General features: G+C 43.2%; 1 long non-coding RNA gene across 1 annotated transcript; it reads right to left on the reverse strand.

Moving 5' to 3' along the window:
- Positions 1–10,303: 10,303 nt before the first annotated feature.
- Positions 10,304–15,813, reverse strand: LOC137351538 (uncharacterized). The gene is made up of 2 exons (XR_010969513.1): positions 15,633–15,813; positions 10,304–13,149 (listed from the first exon to the last, which is right to left on the reverse strand). It is a non-coding gene; the product is annotated as an uncharacterized lncRNA (long non-coding RNA).
- Between the last annotated feature and the right edge of the window lie 677 nt (positions 15,814–16,490).

The following is a 16,490-nucleotide window of genomic DNA, read 5'->3' on the forward strand; positions in this document are numbered from 1 at the left end:
AGAGATAAGGCAGTGAAGCTATTGAGGGATTTGGACATCAGGATGAAAATTTATTGCATTGCCAGACCAGGGGCAAGCGTAGGTCAGTGAGCACAGGGGTGATGGGTGAATGGGACTTGGTGCAAGTTAGAATATGGGCACCAAGCGTTCTGGATGATCTGAAGTTTACGGAGGGTGGAAGATGGAAGGCTGGCCAGAGGAGCACTGGAATAGTAGAATCTGAAGGTAACATAGCATGGATGAGGCTTTCAGCAGCAGATGAACTGTGGCAGGGCCAGAGATTACAGAGTACTCTCCAGCAGGAGTCACAAGACAGTAAGGTGGAACTCTTGCCTAATTTTACTCTTCTCTCTGTCCTGCTGCACCCCAGGTGCATTGAGACAGATCAGCAAGCCTCTGTTGAGAGGGTGACTGATGACCTCTGAGATGTCAGGGTGGTTCAACCTGGAAGTGTTGCACTAACTTTGAAGGAGCAAGTGTACAGAAATATGGAAGAGCCACTATTTGTGAGGAGTCTCGTGCATAAAATGGCAAAAACTTTTATTTGCATACATTGACTTCAGCGGTCATGTGTACAGCAAGTCAAAGTGTGCAAAATTATTTATCCAGACATTCCCCTTTTCACAAAGAAAAATTTGCATGCAAAATTGTTTGCAAATTAATCCACTTACATGAAGGTTACTTTGTTTGAAAGTTAAATGTTGTAATTTCTTGTTTTCCCAAAAAATCAGTGATATAATTTGCTCGAGATAAAATGATCCAGACTTTCACACACTGTACTAGCATCATCAACTTCCTTCAAAGGGAGTGCAGCTCTTGACAGCATGTTGGCAATGTGCGTTCTGCTTCCCTTGATTGTACTTCACTTCCAAGTGATATCTCTGCAAATGAAGTAACATCCTTTGCAAATGCTTTGGAGCAGATAAAAGCAGTTTGAGAAGGATACTTTGAAGTGGCTTGTGGTCGGACTCTACGCCATCACTTTCTCTCTCCCAAACAGGCACTGGTTGAAATGCTGATTAGCAAAGACAATAGCCAGGCATACTCTCATGATCTGTACATAGCATCATTCAGTTTGCGTTAACAGTCTGGATGTAACTGCAACTGGTTGTCCTTGCTGCATGAGGGTGTCTCCAAGTTCTGTTTTACTGGCATCATACTACAGGGTGACTTCCTCATTGACATCATAGTACTTCAAAATCTGGCGTTGTCATCACTAGTTGTTTGGTGTGTGTCTTGTTCTGTGCCCTAATACCACTGAACATTCTTTGCAGTGAGTTTGTGTAGAGGCTCACACTCTGACGACATATTGGGCAAGAACTTAGCTAGGTGGTTCACACATCCAACGAACTGTTGAACTGCCTTCACGTCTGTTGGTTGCTGGATCTCTTGCAGCTCGCACCTTATCAGAAGCAGGGTGAAGTCCTTTAGCTGTCAGTACGTGACACATGTACCTGACTTCAGACATCTTCAGCTGTGACTTTTTCTTATTCAGCTTCAAGTTCATCTGGTGAGCTCTCTCTAGCTCTGATCATGGTCTGTGATGGTGGCGTCTTCTATGGTTTCCCAACTTCCATAGACTAGAAGATCAGCCATGATCACTTCCACTCCTGGTCGACCATTGACTATCTCATGCTGTCTGTGTTGGTATTCTTACGGAGCGGTAGAAATTGTCAAAAAGCATATGCAACCATCTGTACCTTCCAATGGCATCCAGAAAGTAGTCAGAAAGCTGCTCCTTTCATCCAACTTTACTTGCCAGTATCCATCCTTAGCATCTAGGGTAGTAAAGATCTTTGCCTTGGCAAGTTGAGGCAGAATCGCTTCAATGGTTGGCCTAGGGTAGTGAGATTTCTTCAAAGCTTTGAGGTCCTTTGGATCTAACACACTCAGCTTTCCAAGTTTTTTCACTGCTCCCATGCTGCTGCTGCTCCAGTCTGTAGGCGCTATCACTTTTATTACTGCCATCTTTTCAAACTATCTTGTCTTTCAGGCTGGACTTTGGGCGACTGGCACTCTCTTTGGAAGATGTTGAGCTGGCCTCACACTCTCATCTACTTCGAGATGATATTCCCCAAGAAGGCATCCAAGACCTGTGAAAACATCTTTGTAATCTGTCAGGATTTGTTCAGCACTCAATGGCTTGGTGTCATGTGAAACACTGCAAATCTCCTCTGGTACATGGAGGATTACCAGTCCGAGCTTTTGACTTACTTCAGTTGAGGGTAGTTTGCTTAGTGTCCACTATCTGGAATTGAAGTTGTTCGTTCTTCCTATTGCACTGGGTTCTCAGCTTAGTTTGTCCTCTTGGGCTGAGCATTGTTCCATCATAGAGCCTCAACTTTACCTTTGACAGTTTCGTATTCGGGTCACCATCTTCAGCAACCGGTGTCTATCTGATACCTCACATCAGCTTAATGTTCTCCTTCTGCAGTCATCATTCCAACAACCATTTTCTACCTCAAGACATAACAGCACTAATGGAATCATCGTCCGACATCTCTCCATCAACCATCTATGTAGGACTGATTTTCAAAATGGTTCAGCTTCTTGCAGTTGGAGCACTGCTTTCCACACGCTGGACATACTTCCTCTTCCTTCTTGTGGTGCCCTCCACAGTATTTATATCCAGTGCTCTGGCCTTGCTCTTTCTGCTGGGCCTTCTGAAAGTTGTCCTTTCTTTTCATCATTGACTTGTGTTTTGAAGACTTGGACTGCCTCTCAGCATAGTACGCAGCCTCGTCAGTTCTCTCATCAATACTCTTCAGCTGTTGATTAGCCACCTCAGAGTCTGCATGTGACAGTAGTTTTCTTGAGCGTAAGTTCTCTTCTCTTAGCAGACGTGCTCACAGCAGAATCTCTAGTTCCCAAGACAATTCCATCTCTGATGACATTATTCTTCAGTTGCTCAAACTCACAAGATTCAGCTAGATGTCTCAGTACAGTCGCATACTGATCAATATTTTCCCTCTCTTCCTGAGCTCTAGTGTTAAACTCATAGCCTTCATAAATGACATTAGTAGAGGATTCAAAGTGGGTCTTCAAGGCCTCCAACATCTCACATGCCTTGCTTTTCTTACCCTCAGTGAGATCTAGGGTGCAAGACAGCCTGTAACATTCCTTCCTCATCAATGATAACCGAGTTACTATTCTTATCTAAAATAAAAGCAATACTGCAGATAACGGAAATGTGAAATAAAAACAAGAAATGCTTGAATTATTCAGCAGGTCTGGCAGCATCCATGGAGAGAGAAGCAGAGTTAACGTTTCAGGTCAGTGACCCTTCATCAGAACTGACAAATATTAGAAATGTAAACGGTTTTAAGCAAGTAAAGCAGGGCTGGGACAAGAGATAACAAAAGAGAAGTGTTGATAGGACAAGGTAGGGCGGCGCAGTGGTTAGCACCGCAGCCTCACAGCTCCAGGGACCCGGGTTCGATTCCGGGTACTGCCTGTGTGGAGTTTGCAAGTTCTCCGTGTCTGCGTGGGTTTTCTCCGGGTGCTCCGGTTTCCTCCCACAAGCCAAAAGACTTGCAGGTTGATAGGTAAATTGGCCATTATAAATTGTCACCAGTATAGGTAGGTGGTAGGGAAATATAGGGACAGGTGGGGGTGTTTGTTGGGAATATGGGATTAGTGTAGGATTAGTATAAATGGGTGGTTGATGTTCGGCACAGACTCGGTGGGCCGAAGGGCCTGTTTCAGTGCTGTATCTCTAATAAAAAAAATAAAAAATGAAAATCATGTCTGAGAGAAGAGCAGAACTTCTTCAAGGTAGGCATTCTTGGAAGAGAAGTGGCAGTGAATTAAACACTAAAATAAAAGCAAAATACTGCGGATGCTGGAAATCTGAAATAAAAACGAGAAATGCTGGAAATACTCAACAGGTCTGGCAGCATCTATTTTATTATTACTATCTATTACTATTCTTATCCGTTTGTGCTTGTTGTCCAACTCTGTGGCAATCTTCTATTTCTGCCATTGAGACTGGAAGAATTGCCAATTCCCTTTCAAATCTTCCATGTCCATAGGAGCAGGTACTGGAAAATATGTAACAAAAAACATTAACCACACCGTAGGACGGGGTATCAAGGAAGAAATAATGGCAGCTTGTCAGAAAGCTACAGCAATAATTATGGGGGATTTTAACCTACATATAGACAGGAAAAATCAGATGGGCAGAAGTAGCTTAGATGAAGAGTTCTTTCTTGTTCTTTTGGGCCTCCTTATCTCGAGAGACAATGGATACGCGCCTGGAGGTGGTCAGTGGTACATAGAATGTTTTTGGGATAACTTCTTGCAACTATACATTCTGGAGCCAACCAGAGAGCAGGCTATACTAGACCTGGTATTGTGAAATGAGATAGGATTAATTAATGACCTCATAGTTAAGGCACCCCTAGGTTGCAGCGATCATAATATGATTGAATTTTGCATTCAGTTTGAGGGAGAGAAGAGTGGGTCCAAGACTAGTAATTTAAACTTACCCAAGGGCATTTATGAGGGCATGAAAGCAGAGATAGCTAAAGTGAACTGGAAAATCAGGTTAAGGGATAGGTAAATAGAGATGCAGTGGCAGATGTTTAAGGGGATACTTCAGAGTACACAGAATAGATACATTTCAACGCGAAAGAAGAATTCCAAGAGTGGGACCCACCATCCGTGGTTAACTAAAATCGTATCAAAATTTTTTTAAAAGCCTATATTTGCACAAAAATCGGAGGCAGTTCAGAAGATTGGACAGAATATAAAAAACAGCAAAGATTGATAAGGAAGGTAAAATTAGAGTGCGAGAGAAAGCTAGCTAGAAATATAAAGACAGATAGTAAGAGTTCTATGGATATTTTAAAAAGAGTTAACAAAGTGAGCGTTGGTCCTACAAAAAGTGAATATGGGAAATTAATAATGGATAATAAGGAGATGGCAGATAAATTAAACAGGTATTTTGCATCACTCCACTATTGAGGATACAAGTAACCTGCCAGTATTAGCTGTAAGTCAGGAAATGGAAGGGAGGGAGGAATTTTTTGAGGAGGTGTGTGGATGAGGGTAAAACAGTTGATGTAGTCTACATGGACTTCAGTAAGGCTTTTGATAAGGTCCCATGTGGGCGATTGGTTAAGAAGGTAAGAGCCCATGGGATCCAGGGCAATTTGGCAAATTGGATCCAAAATTGGCTTCGTGGCAGGAGGCAGTGGATGATGGTCGAGGGTTGTTTTTGCGATTGGAAGCCTGTGACTAGTGGTGTACCACAGGGATCGGTGCTGGGACCCTTGCTGTTTGTAGTGTACATTAATAATTTAGATGTGAATATAGGAGGTATGATCAGGAAGTCCGCAGATGACACGAAAATTGGTGGTATCGTAAATAGTGAGGAGGAAAGCCTTAGATTACAGGACGATATAGATGGGCTGGTAAGATGGGCAGAGCAGTGGAATTTAATCCTGAGAAGTGTGAGATGATGCATCTTTGGAGGACTAACAAGGAAAGGAAATATACAATTGATGGTAGGACCATAGGAAGTACAGAGAGTCAGAGGGACTTTGGTGTACTTGTCCATAGATCACTGAAGACAGCAGCACAGGTAGATAAGCTGGTTAGGAAGCCCTATGGAATACTTGCCTTTATTAGCTGAGGCATAGAATATAAGAGCAGGGAGGTTATGATGGAGCTGTATAAAATGCTAGTTAGGCCACAGCTGGAGTACTGTGTACAGTTCTGGGTACCACATTATAGGAAGGATGTGATTGCACTGGCGAGGGTGCAGAGGAGATTCACCGTGATGTTGCCTGGGCTGCAGCATTCCAGTTATGAAGAGAGACTGAATAGGCTAGGGTTATTTTTCTTAGAGCAGAGAAGGCTGAGGAGGGACCTGATTGAGGTATACAAAATTATGAGGGCCATAGATAGGAAGAAACGTTTTCCCTTAGCGGAGGTGTCAATAACTGGGGGGCATAGATTTAAAGTAAGGGGCAGGAGGTTTAGGGGGGATTTGAGGAAAAGTTTTTTCACTGAGGGTGGTTGGAATCTGGAACACACTGCCTGAAGAGGTGGTAGAGGCAGGAACCCTCACAACATTTAAGAAGTATTTAGATGAGCATTTGAAATGCCATAGCATACAAGGCCTTGAGCCAAGTGCTGGAAAATGGGATTAGAATAGATAGGCTTGATGGCCGGCACAAAGACAGCGGGCCGAAGGGCCTATTTCTGTGCTGTATAACTCTATGACTCTAACTCAAGAAAATTACAATCACTAGGGATACTGAACAAATTGTTGGAGCTATGTCCCCAGGTCCTGATGGACTTCATCCTAGGGTGTTAAAAGAAGTGGCTAGTGAGATAGTCGATGGGTTAGTTTTAATTTTCCAAAATTCCCTGGATTCGGGGAAGGTTCCATTAGATTGGAAAATAGCGAATGTAACTCCTTTATTCAAAAAGGGAGGGAGACAGAAAGCAGGAAACTACAGGTCAGTTAGCTTAACATCTGTCTTAGGGAAAATGTTAGAAGCTATTATTAAAGATGTTATAGCAGGGCATTTAGAAAAATCCAAGGTAATCAGGCAGAGTCAACATGGTTTTGTGAAAGGGAAATCATGTTTAACCAATTTATTGGAGTTCTTTGAGGGAGTTACATGTGCTGTGGATGAAGGGGAACCGGTAGATGTATTGTACTTAGATTTCCAGAATGCATTTGATAAGATGCCACATCAAAGGTTATTGCAAAAAATAAAAGCTCATGGTGTAGGGGGTAACATATTGGCATGGATAGAAGACTGGCCAGCTAACAGGAATCAGGGAGTAGGCATAAATGGGTCATTTTCTGGTTGGCGAGATGTAATGAGTGGTGACTTAGATGAAAGGATTGAAGGTATGGTTGCTAAATTAACTGATGACACAAAGATAGGTAGGAAAGTAAGTTGTGAAGAGGATATAAGGGTGCTACAAAGGGCTACAGATAGGTTAAATGAGTGAGCAAAGACCTGGCAAATGGAGTATAACGTGGAAAATTGTCCACTTTGGCAGGAAGAATAAGAAAGAAGCATATTATCTAAATGGTGAGAGATGCAGAGGGATCTGGGTGTCCTAGTGCATGAATCACAAAAGGTTAGTATGCAGGTACAGCACATAATCAGGAAAGCTAATAGAATGTTATCGTTTATCACAAAGGGAATTGAATGCAAAAGTTTGGAGGTTATGCTTCAGCTATTCAGGACATTGGTGAGACCACAGCTGGAGTACTGTTTACAGTATTGGTCTCCTTATTTAAGGAAGGATGTAAATGCGTTGGAGGCAGTACAGACTAGTACCTGGAATGGGCGGGCTGTCCTACAAGGAAAGATTGGACAGGCTAGGCTTGTACCCGCTGGAATTTAGAAGAGTAAGAGGCGACTTGATTGAAACATATAAGATCCTGAGGGGTCTTGACAGGGTGGATGTGGAATACATGTTACTCCTTGTGGGAGAATCTAGAACTAGGGGTCACTGTTTAAAAATAAGGGGTCGCCCATTTAACACAGAGATGAGGAGAAGGTTTTTCTCTGAGGGTCGTGACTTTTGGAATTCTCTTCCTCAAAAAGCATTGGAGGCAGAGTCTTTGAATATTTTTAAGGCAGAGGTAGATAGATTCTTGATAAGCAAGGGGGTGAAAGGTTATCGGGGCTTGGTGGAAATGTGGAGTAATCAGTTCAGCCATGAACTATTGAATGGCAGAGCAGACTCGAAGGACCAAGTGGCCTACTCCTGCTCCTAATTTGTTTGTTCGTATTTGCAATGCATTGACATCAGAAGTCACGTGTACAACAAGAGAAAACATTTATCCAAACACGAGGGAAGCTATTTGGCAACTAGACACCAGGTGGCACTCAGAGCCTTCACTAGAAGCATTGACTTGCTTTGTCTCTCCCAGATATTCCGAAGTGTGTCCATGTTTTCTGCCTTTATTTCTGATTTCCAGCACACACGATTTGTTTTCTTCATCACTGAAGTGACAGTCAAACAACAACAGCTTGCAATTATTTAGCATGTTTAATGTAAAATGTTCCAAACTATTTCACAGGTGCACAATTAAACAAAAATTTGACACTGAGGCACATATGGAGATATTGGGACAGGTGACTGAAAGCTTGGTCAAAGTGGTAGGTTTTAAGGAGCATCTTTAAAGGAGGGGAGAGAGGTTTAGGGAGAGAATTCCAGAGCTTAGGGCCCAGGCAGCTGAAGGCACAGCTGCCACTGGTGAAGTGATGAAAATCAGGGATGCGCAAGAGGCCAGAATTGGAGGAGTGCAGATATCTCGGAGGGTTGTGGGGCTGGAGGAGAGTACAGAGATAGGGAGGGGCGAGGAGGCTATGGAGGGATTTGAAAACAAGGATAAGAATTTTTAAACCGAGATGTTGTTGGAGGAGTAGCTGATGTAGGTCAGTGAGCACAGTGGGTGATGGGTAAATAGTCTACCAGCTAACAGGTTTCCTGTCTGACAGAAAACACCCTGATGGCCCTCTAACTAGACTGCCAATTTCTACTGTACTCTGCAGCTTATGAGACAGTGGGAGACAGGGGAGGAGGGCAGAGTGAAAAGAGGAAATGTAGGAGGAAGCAGGGGGGTTTGAAATAAGTATAGAACTGCCAGCAATAGTTTCCATCTGAACAAAGCAATTATGTTAACTGTGTTCTGATGGTGACACTTGGGTCAGGGATTTGCAGCTGCTGCTCTTACCCACCAGGTTTGTTGAGAATCATGAGCTGTCAGGGGCAGAGGCGGAAAATCTGCAGACCTTGCTTTCTACAGCAATTTCTCGAGATATCTTTAGACAAAAAGGCAGCAGGTGGTGAATGGGATCTGCCTGTTTCTGAAGTCTCCACCATCTTTAACATGGCTGTCTGGCCATTTCGGTTCACGTGCTGGACGCAGAAAAAGGTGTGGGGCCGCCAACGTGTCAGCCATAGCAAATAGGGTTGCCAACTCTGCTTGGAAGTATTTCTGGAGGTTTCATCATCTCCTGCCTACAATAGACCCACTGTTTATTGGTCGCTTGAAATGTCCATCTTGCCAGTGTACCGTGCACTTTCCCCCGCAAACCCCCCCCCCAACCCCCACCCCCCAACTCTCTCACCATTGGTCCCTGACACATCTGTCCTCAGAGTGCCCTGCCTTCCCACATTAATCAGAACGTGAATAGACTCTCTGTTATGCAATTGGATGATTCTTGACTGTCAATTAAACAACCCTTTTCCCCAGGTCTAATTTTTTTAATAACTCATAAATGGAAGTATTCGAAGCAAGTGAATAAAACATAACTGCTTAATGCCCCTATGATCTCTCCTGGAGACTAGTCTTTAGTTCTTGGAGACTCCAGGGCAATTCTGGATATCTAGCAACCCTTCAGAGTGAATGAAGACATTTCACCAGAACCAGCTGCTCCTTGAGCTGTCCCCTGGGCAGTTACAACACTGGCATCCAGCCCACTGCTGCATTTCCTACATTCCACCACTGATTACACTTCAAAACTACTTCATTAGCTGTAAATTGTTTCGGGATGTCCCGGTGTCATGAAAAGCAAAGAAATGCAAGTTCTTTCATTCTTTAGTCGCCAATAACCTGTTCACCGATGCTCAGCCTGGGTTCCGCCAGAACCTTTCACCTCCAGATCTCATCACGGGCATAGAAGGAAGCTTGAGGGAAAGAGAAAGGCATCAAGGCAGCCTTCAACTGAGTGTCCGACCGGTGAGCCTAAGAACAGTTTGTGATACTAGTTGAGGGATAAATATTCACCCCAGGGCTGTGGGGAGAACTCCCCTGTTCTTCGAATTAGTGGCGTGGGATCTTTTATGTACACTGGAGAGGGAAGACGAAGCCTCGGTTTAACATGTCATCTGGAAAGAGCACCTCTGACAGTGCAGCACTCCCTCTGTTCTGCCCCTCCGAGTGTGCGGTGCTCCCTCTGTACTGACCCCACTGACAGTGCAGCGCCCCCTCAGTACTGCCCCTCCGAGGGAGCGGTGCTCCCTCTGTACTGACCCCGCCGACAGTGCAGCACTCCTTCAGTACCGCACCTCCGATAGTGCAGCGCTCCCTCAGCACTGACCCTCCGACAGTACTGCACCGGGAATGCTGGCTTAGATTCTATGGTGAGGTCTCTGGAGTAGGGCCTGAACACACAACCTTCTGACTTGGAGGCGAGAGCTTAGGGCTGAGCAAGTCCAAGAGAAAGTCAAAGGAGCTGGAAATAAGGGGCTACCCTTGTCAGTGCTTCTCAGATACTGAGAAAAATTATATGAAAATATTGTCAGGAAAGATGGAAACCAATAAGAGGAGAGTTGTTATTTTATTTCAATATATGAATTTCTTCCATACAATATTTTTGATTACATGGTTCTTTGTCTTAAAAATAAAATATTTCTATAAACCATGCATTTTCCTTTTCATAGTCTAATCTACGATAACATTAAGACATTGAAATTACTTTTCCAGAAGAGGATTTGCTGCTCAATCTTGGTTGCCAACTTTGCTTGGATATATTCCCGAAGATTTCATCACACAACCTTCAACTGTTCCAGCCGTTCAAGAAGCCATTTTTCCCCCTCCCTCCATCTCCAATATTTTTATAACTAACATACAAGAGTGTTCAAAGAAAATCATAAAATACAACTTTTTTTCAATGCTGTTGTGATTTCCCTCCTAGTGTTTTACTCGCAGCTGTGTCCAGGAGATTAATCTTTAATTCCAGGAGTCTCCAGAACAATCCTGGAGGATTGACGATTCTACCTTCATAGCATTGGGTGGTAGCCTTCAGTTGTTTTGGAGCCCATCAATGCAAATATTGACAATGCCGCTGCCAACATTGACTGTCAAAGTTTGCAGAACATGAGTGTGCTTTTGAAAAACATGGTCATCAATCTTAACACTGTCTCTGGAAACTGCTGTAGCAACTAGGTGACAATTTCTGACATGGAGCAGCACAGACTGGGCCCTCTATCTGGGCTCGTGCGCAAGTCTTGTACATGTTGCAGGCTATCTCGCTATATTGCAGCCCTTTAATTGGAATTTACAGTAGTTGGAAAAGGGAAGGCCTTGCAAGTTCGACTTCTTGATTTGCTAAAGTGCAACCAGGTTCATAAAAAGAGAGCATGTTCAAAGTAAACTAGTCACAACAGCAATGAACTATAATTAAAACCTTTCCTTTCCTTTTTGGCCTCCTTGTCTCGAGAGACAATGGGTAAGCACCTGGAGGTGGTCAGTGGTTTGTGAAGCAGCGCCTGGAGTGGCTATAAAGGCCAATTCTAGAGTGACAGGCTCTTCCAAGGGCGCTGCAGAGCAAATTGGTTGTCAGTGCTGTTACACATTTGGCTCTCTCTATAATTAAAACACAAACACCCAAAGCATATGTCTGACTACTGGTATATATCACAGCATGAAACAGTGCAGATTAACCCTTCCTGAGGATTGAATGTATTTTGGAACTTGCACGTTTATGAACTGCCATGTATAATTTTTCTTATATAAATTTCACTTAATTAAATTTGGGTCCTGTTTTCTGCCAATGGAAATTTTCATGAAAACAGAAATTTAATGAAGGGTTGGTGAGTGAAAAAGAAGGCAGGAAGGGTAGGGTGCCACTGTTTACTGAGGGATTCAGTAAAGAGTGCCATCCTGATTGAGGGTGAGGTGGGGAGGCAGTGCCAGGTTGAATTGAATGGGAAGGAGACGTGTGCCAGTATAAATGGAGGAGTTGGATTAGAATTGCTTCTTGCTGAAAGTGGGGGCAATTGGTGAGGTATAGCATCTTTGCGGAGGTTCACTAAATTGGTCCCTGGGATGAGAGGGTTGTCCTATGATGAGAGGCTGAGTAAATTGGCTTTATATTTTCTCGAGTTTCAAAGAATGAGAGGTGATCGTACTGAAACATATTAGATTCTAAAGGGGTTGGATAGGGTAGTCACAGAGATTATTTCCGCTGGTCGGGGAATCTAAAACACGGGGCACAGTCTCAGGATAAGGGGCCAATCATTCAGGACTGAGATGAGCAGAAATTACTTCACTCAAAGGGTTGTGAATTTTTGGAATTCTCTACCCCAGAGGGTTGTGGATGCTCCATCATTGAATACATTTAAGGTGGGAGTAGATAGATTTTTTTGTCTCTCAGGGAATCAAAGGATATGGGGAGCAGGCGTGATCATATTGCATGGTGGAGCAGTCTTGGTTGGCCATATAGTCTACTCCTACTTGTGTTCTTGTGACCTGCAGCAGGGCGGTGGGATGTGAGAAACTGGCTGAGAAGCCCCAGTTAAACCAGATTTGTCTTGTATCTCTGACACTTGGGGATCAGCCTGACATTTCTCCACTACACTCCCTCCTGACCTTGAATGTCTAATTCTTAACAACCAGAGCTGAACATTTTGTTCGAGTTATGGTCTCACTTGAACACTAAAAGGTTTGCATGGCACTTCCTCTAACTCATATTTTACAACTTTGGCTATTGTTCTACACCCTGTTGGTCTTGTTCTTTGCTCCTCTGTATTGGTGTTTTGTGTTAAATCCATTAAGACTCCTCTCCTCTAGCAACATCACCCTTCGCTATTCCAGCACCATTCACTGGTGGTCAGAATCACACATGTGCACTTTTGAAAAGCAATGTTGTCAATCCCAGCACCATCTCTGGGTTTGTTGTCTGTATCTATTGTATGGAATTTTATGATACAGCTCCTGCAGAATTGCTTGCATGGGATTACTAAATTAATGACTCAAGCAGCAAATTAATTCCTCGATCAGCTACCTCCTTCCTCATCCCTGGTGAGGCAGGGTCAGGGCATTATGTGAGTGAGCAGGGTATAGTGTGAGACACCGGGTTATAGTGTGAGCTGCTGCAAACCTGGATTTGCCACATGCGTTAATTGGTTGGTGTTGCACATACGCCAGTCTGCACTTTGTCATAGTCAATAGCCACTTGTTTTTGTTCATCAAATTTAGAAATCATAATTTTTTTAATGAAAATGCTGACTATTATGTTCTGAATCTTAGTCTACCCTGTGGGCTTGATGGTCACCTTGGGAGTCAGCGTAAAGGAGGCATTAGCATATCAAATTTTTTTTTTGTTTCGAATAGAAAGCTCGTTTTGCAGCAGTTTTTCTTTGTTCTTGCCATCCAATCCGATCCTAAAAATAAAACAAAGAGATTTTAAATCATAGGATCTTACAGTTCAGAAGGAGGCCATTTGGCCCATCATGCCTGTGATAGCTCTTTGGAAGAACGATCCAATTACTCCCACTGCCCCCCACTTGTCCCCTATAGTCCTGCAATTTTACTTTTCTTTTTAAATATATATCCAATTCCCTGTTGAAATTTGCTGTTGAATCTGCTTCCACCATCTTTTCACAGAATGTGCAGGACTTTTCAAAGCAAAATAGATTTACTGGATAAATAACACAGCAACTACGCATGACCAGCATCCAACACTGGGAACAATGGAAGGTCAATATTCGAACTTCATTTGATGACTCGAGAGATCTTTACCAGATATCTACCGTACCCATCTACTCTACACACGGTGAAAACAATGTGAGAGGGCTCACTCCCCAGCTTTCAATGGGAATGTGCATTACCTAATGTGGTCACAATAATTTCAGAGATAGAGAATGATTCCGAGCCTAAAAGGGCTAACTTATGAGGCCAGGTTTCATAGACTAGGCTGGTATTCCATTGAGTATAGAAGATTGAGGCGTGATCTATTTGAGGTGTTTAAGATGATTAAAGAAGTGATAGAGTCGATTGGTAGATGTTTAATAGGGAATAGAGAATAGCGATTGGTAGATGTTTAATAGGGAATAGAGAATAGCGATTGGTAGATGTTTAATAGGGAATAGAGAATAGCGATTGGTAGATGTTTAATAGGGAATAGAGAATAGCGATTGGTAGATGTTTAATGGGGAATAGAGAATAGAGATTGGTCGATGTTTAATAGGGAATAGAGAATAGGGATTGGTAGATGTTTAATAGGGAATAGAGAATAGAGATTGGTAGATGTTTAATAGGGAATAGAGAATAGAGATTGGTCGATGTTTAATAGGGAATAGAGAATAGGGATTGGTAGATGTTTAATAGGGAAAAGAGAATAGGGATTGGTAGATGTTTAATAGGGAATAGAGAATAGAGATTGGTCGATGTTTAATAGGGAATAGAGAATAGGGATTGGTAGATGTTTAATAGGGAATAGAGAATAGAGATTGGTCGATGTTTAATAGGGAATAGAGAATAGAGATTGGTCGATGTTTAATAGGGAATAGAGAATAGGGATTGGTAGATGTTTAATAGGGAAAAGAGAATAGGGATTGGTAGATGTTTAATAGGGAAAAGAGAATAGGGATTGGTAGATGTTTAATAGGGAATAGAGAATAGAGATTGGTCGATGTTTAATAGGGAATAGAGAATAGAGATTGGTAGATGTTTAATAGGGAATAGAGAATAGCGATTGGTAGATGTTTAATAGGGAATAGAGAATAGAGATTGGTAGATGTTTAATAGGGAATAGAGAATAGAGATTGGTAGATGTTTAATAGGGAACGGTATTAAGGATTATGGAACTAAAGTGGGTGGAAGAAGTTAAAGTGTAGATCAGCCATATTCTAATAGAACGGCAGAATAGGTTGAAGGGGCTGAATGGCCTCCTTCTATTCCTATGGTACCAAGGTGCCAAGGAAGGTCCTAAATTTGACCCTTAGACTACAGTGCATTAACCGGGGTTTGGTAATCACTGGCAAGGCCAACATTTATTGCTCATCACTAGTACTCCTTGAGAAGGTGGTGGTGAGCCACCCTCCTGAACCACTGCTGCTCCCTCAGTGCTGTTAGGTAGTGAGTTCCAGGATTTTGACACAGCAACAATGAAGAAATGGTGGTTATTTACAAATCAGGATGGTGACTTGGAGGGGAACTTGGAGATGGTGGTGTTCCCATGTGTGTGCTGCCCTTTTCTTTCTAGATGGCGGAAGTCGGGATTGGAAGCTGCCGTTGAAGAAGTCTTGGCTAGTTGCTGCCGTCGTGTTGTGCCAGTGGTGGAAGGAGTGAATGTTTAAGGTTGTGGATGGGATACCAATCAACTGGGTTACTTTGTCCTGGCTGGTGCTGAGCCTTTTGAGTATTGCTTGGATGGGTGCAGCTCCAACAAGTGGAGAGTATTCCATCACACTCCTGACTTGTGCCTTGTAGGTGGTGGAAAAACTTTGGGAAGTCAAGATGTGAGTTACCCGCTGCAGAATTCCCAGCCTCTGACCTGATAATGTGATCGATATTTAAAGTGGACAGATGTTTTAAGACCACAAAGCCTGAGAAGACCAACCGCAATCTGAGAAGCAGAGTCTAATTGCAGTTACTCCTGAAATTAATCAAAATAATTACAATAAATCCTGAGGTCATTCAGAGTCTAATTGCTATAAATCCTGAAGTCAATCAGAGTTTAATTGCTGCTTGGTGAGGGAAGTTTGTAGATCTGCAGGAGCTTTTAAATTGCTAGCTCCAGCTCAGGAAAAGGTAGCGAGAAATGAATGTCTTTCTTATTGCTTTGACACGAATATGGCACCTGAAGTGTGACAGACACTCAATGCTCCTATAGTTTGAAAGGGTAACTGCTGGTAGCACTCACCTCTAACTGTACAGTATTTTGAGAGACACTACAGAGAGAGCAATCCAGCCAATGTTGGGTCCATGCACTTTACTTGCTTGGTTATGCTGCTGCAGTTGGATTTGACATCTATCTCTGTAAGAAAGAAAATTATTTTTAAACAGTTTAGAACAAAGAAAATTACAGCACAGGAACAGGCCCTTCGGCCCTCCAAGCCTGCGCCGATCCAGATCCTCTATCTAAACATGTCGCCTATTTTCTAAGGGTCTGTATCTCTTTGCTTCCTGCCCATTCATGTATCTGTCTAGATACATCTTAAAAGACGCTATCGTGCCCGCGTCTACCACCTCCACTGGCAACGCGTTCCAGGCACCCACCACCCTCTGCGTAAAGAACTTTCCACGCATATCCCCCCTAAACTTTTCCCCTCTCACTTTGAACTCGTGACCCCTAGTAATTGAATCCCCCACTCTGGGAAAAAGCTTCTTGCTATCCACCCTGTCTATACCTCTCATGATTTTGTACACCTCAATCAGGTCCCCCCCTCAACCTCCGTCTTTCTAATGAAAATAATCCTAATCTGCTCAACCTCTCTTCATAGCTAGCGCCCTCCATACCAGGAAACATCCTGGTGAACCTCCTCTGCACCCTCTCCAAAGCATCTACATCCTTTTGGTAATGTGGCGACCAGAACTGCACGCAGTGTTCCAAATTTGGCCGAACCAAAGTCTTATACAACTGTAACATGACCTGCCAACCCTTGTACTCAATACCCCGTCCGATGAAGGAAAGCATGCCGTATGCCTTCTTGACCACTCTATTGACCTGCGTTGCCACCTTCAGGGAACAATGGACCTGAACACCCAAATCTCTCTGTAC

This window comes from Heterodontus francisci, chromosome 36 (genome assembly GCF_036365525.1).
Source record: "Heterodontus francisci isolate sHetFra1 chromosome 36, sHetFra1.hap1, whole genome shotgun sequence".
NCBI classification, from domain to species: domain Eukaryota; kingdom Metazoa; phylum Chordata; class Chondrichthyes; order Heterodontiformes; family Heterodontidae; genus Heterodontus; species Heterodontus francisci.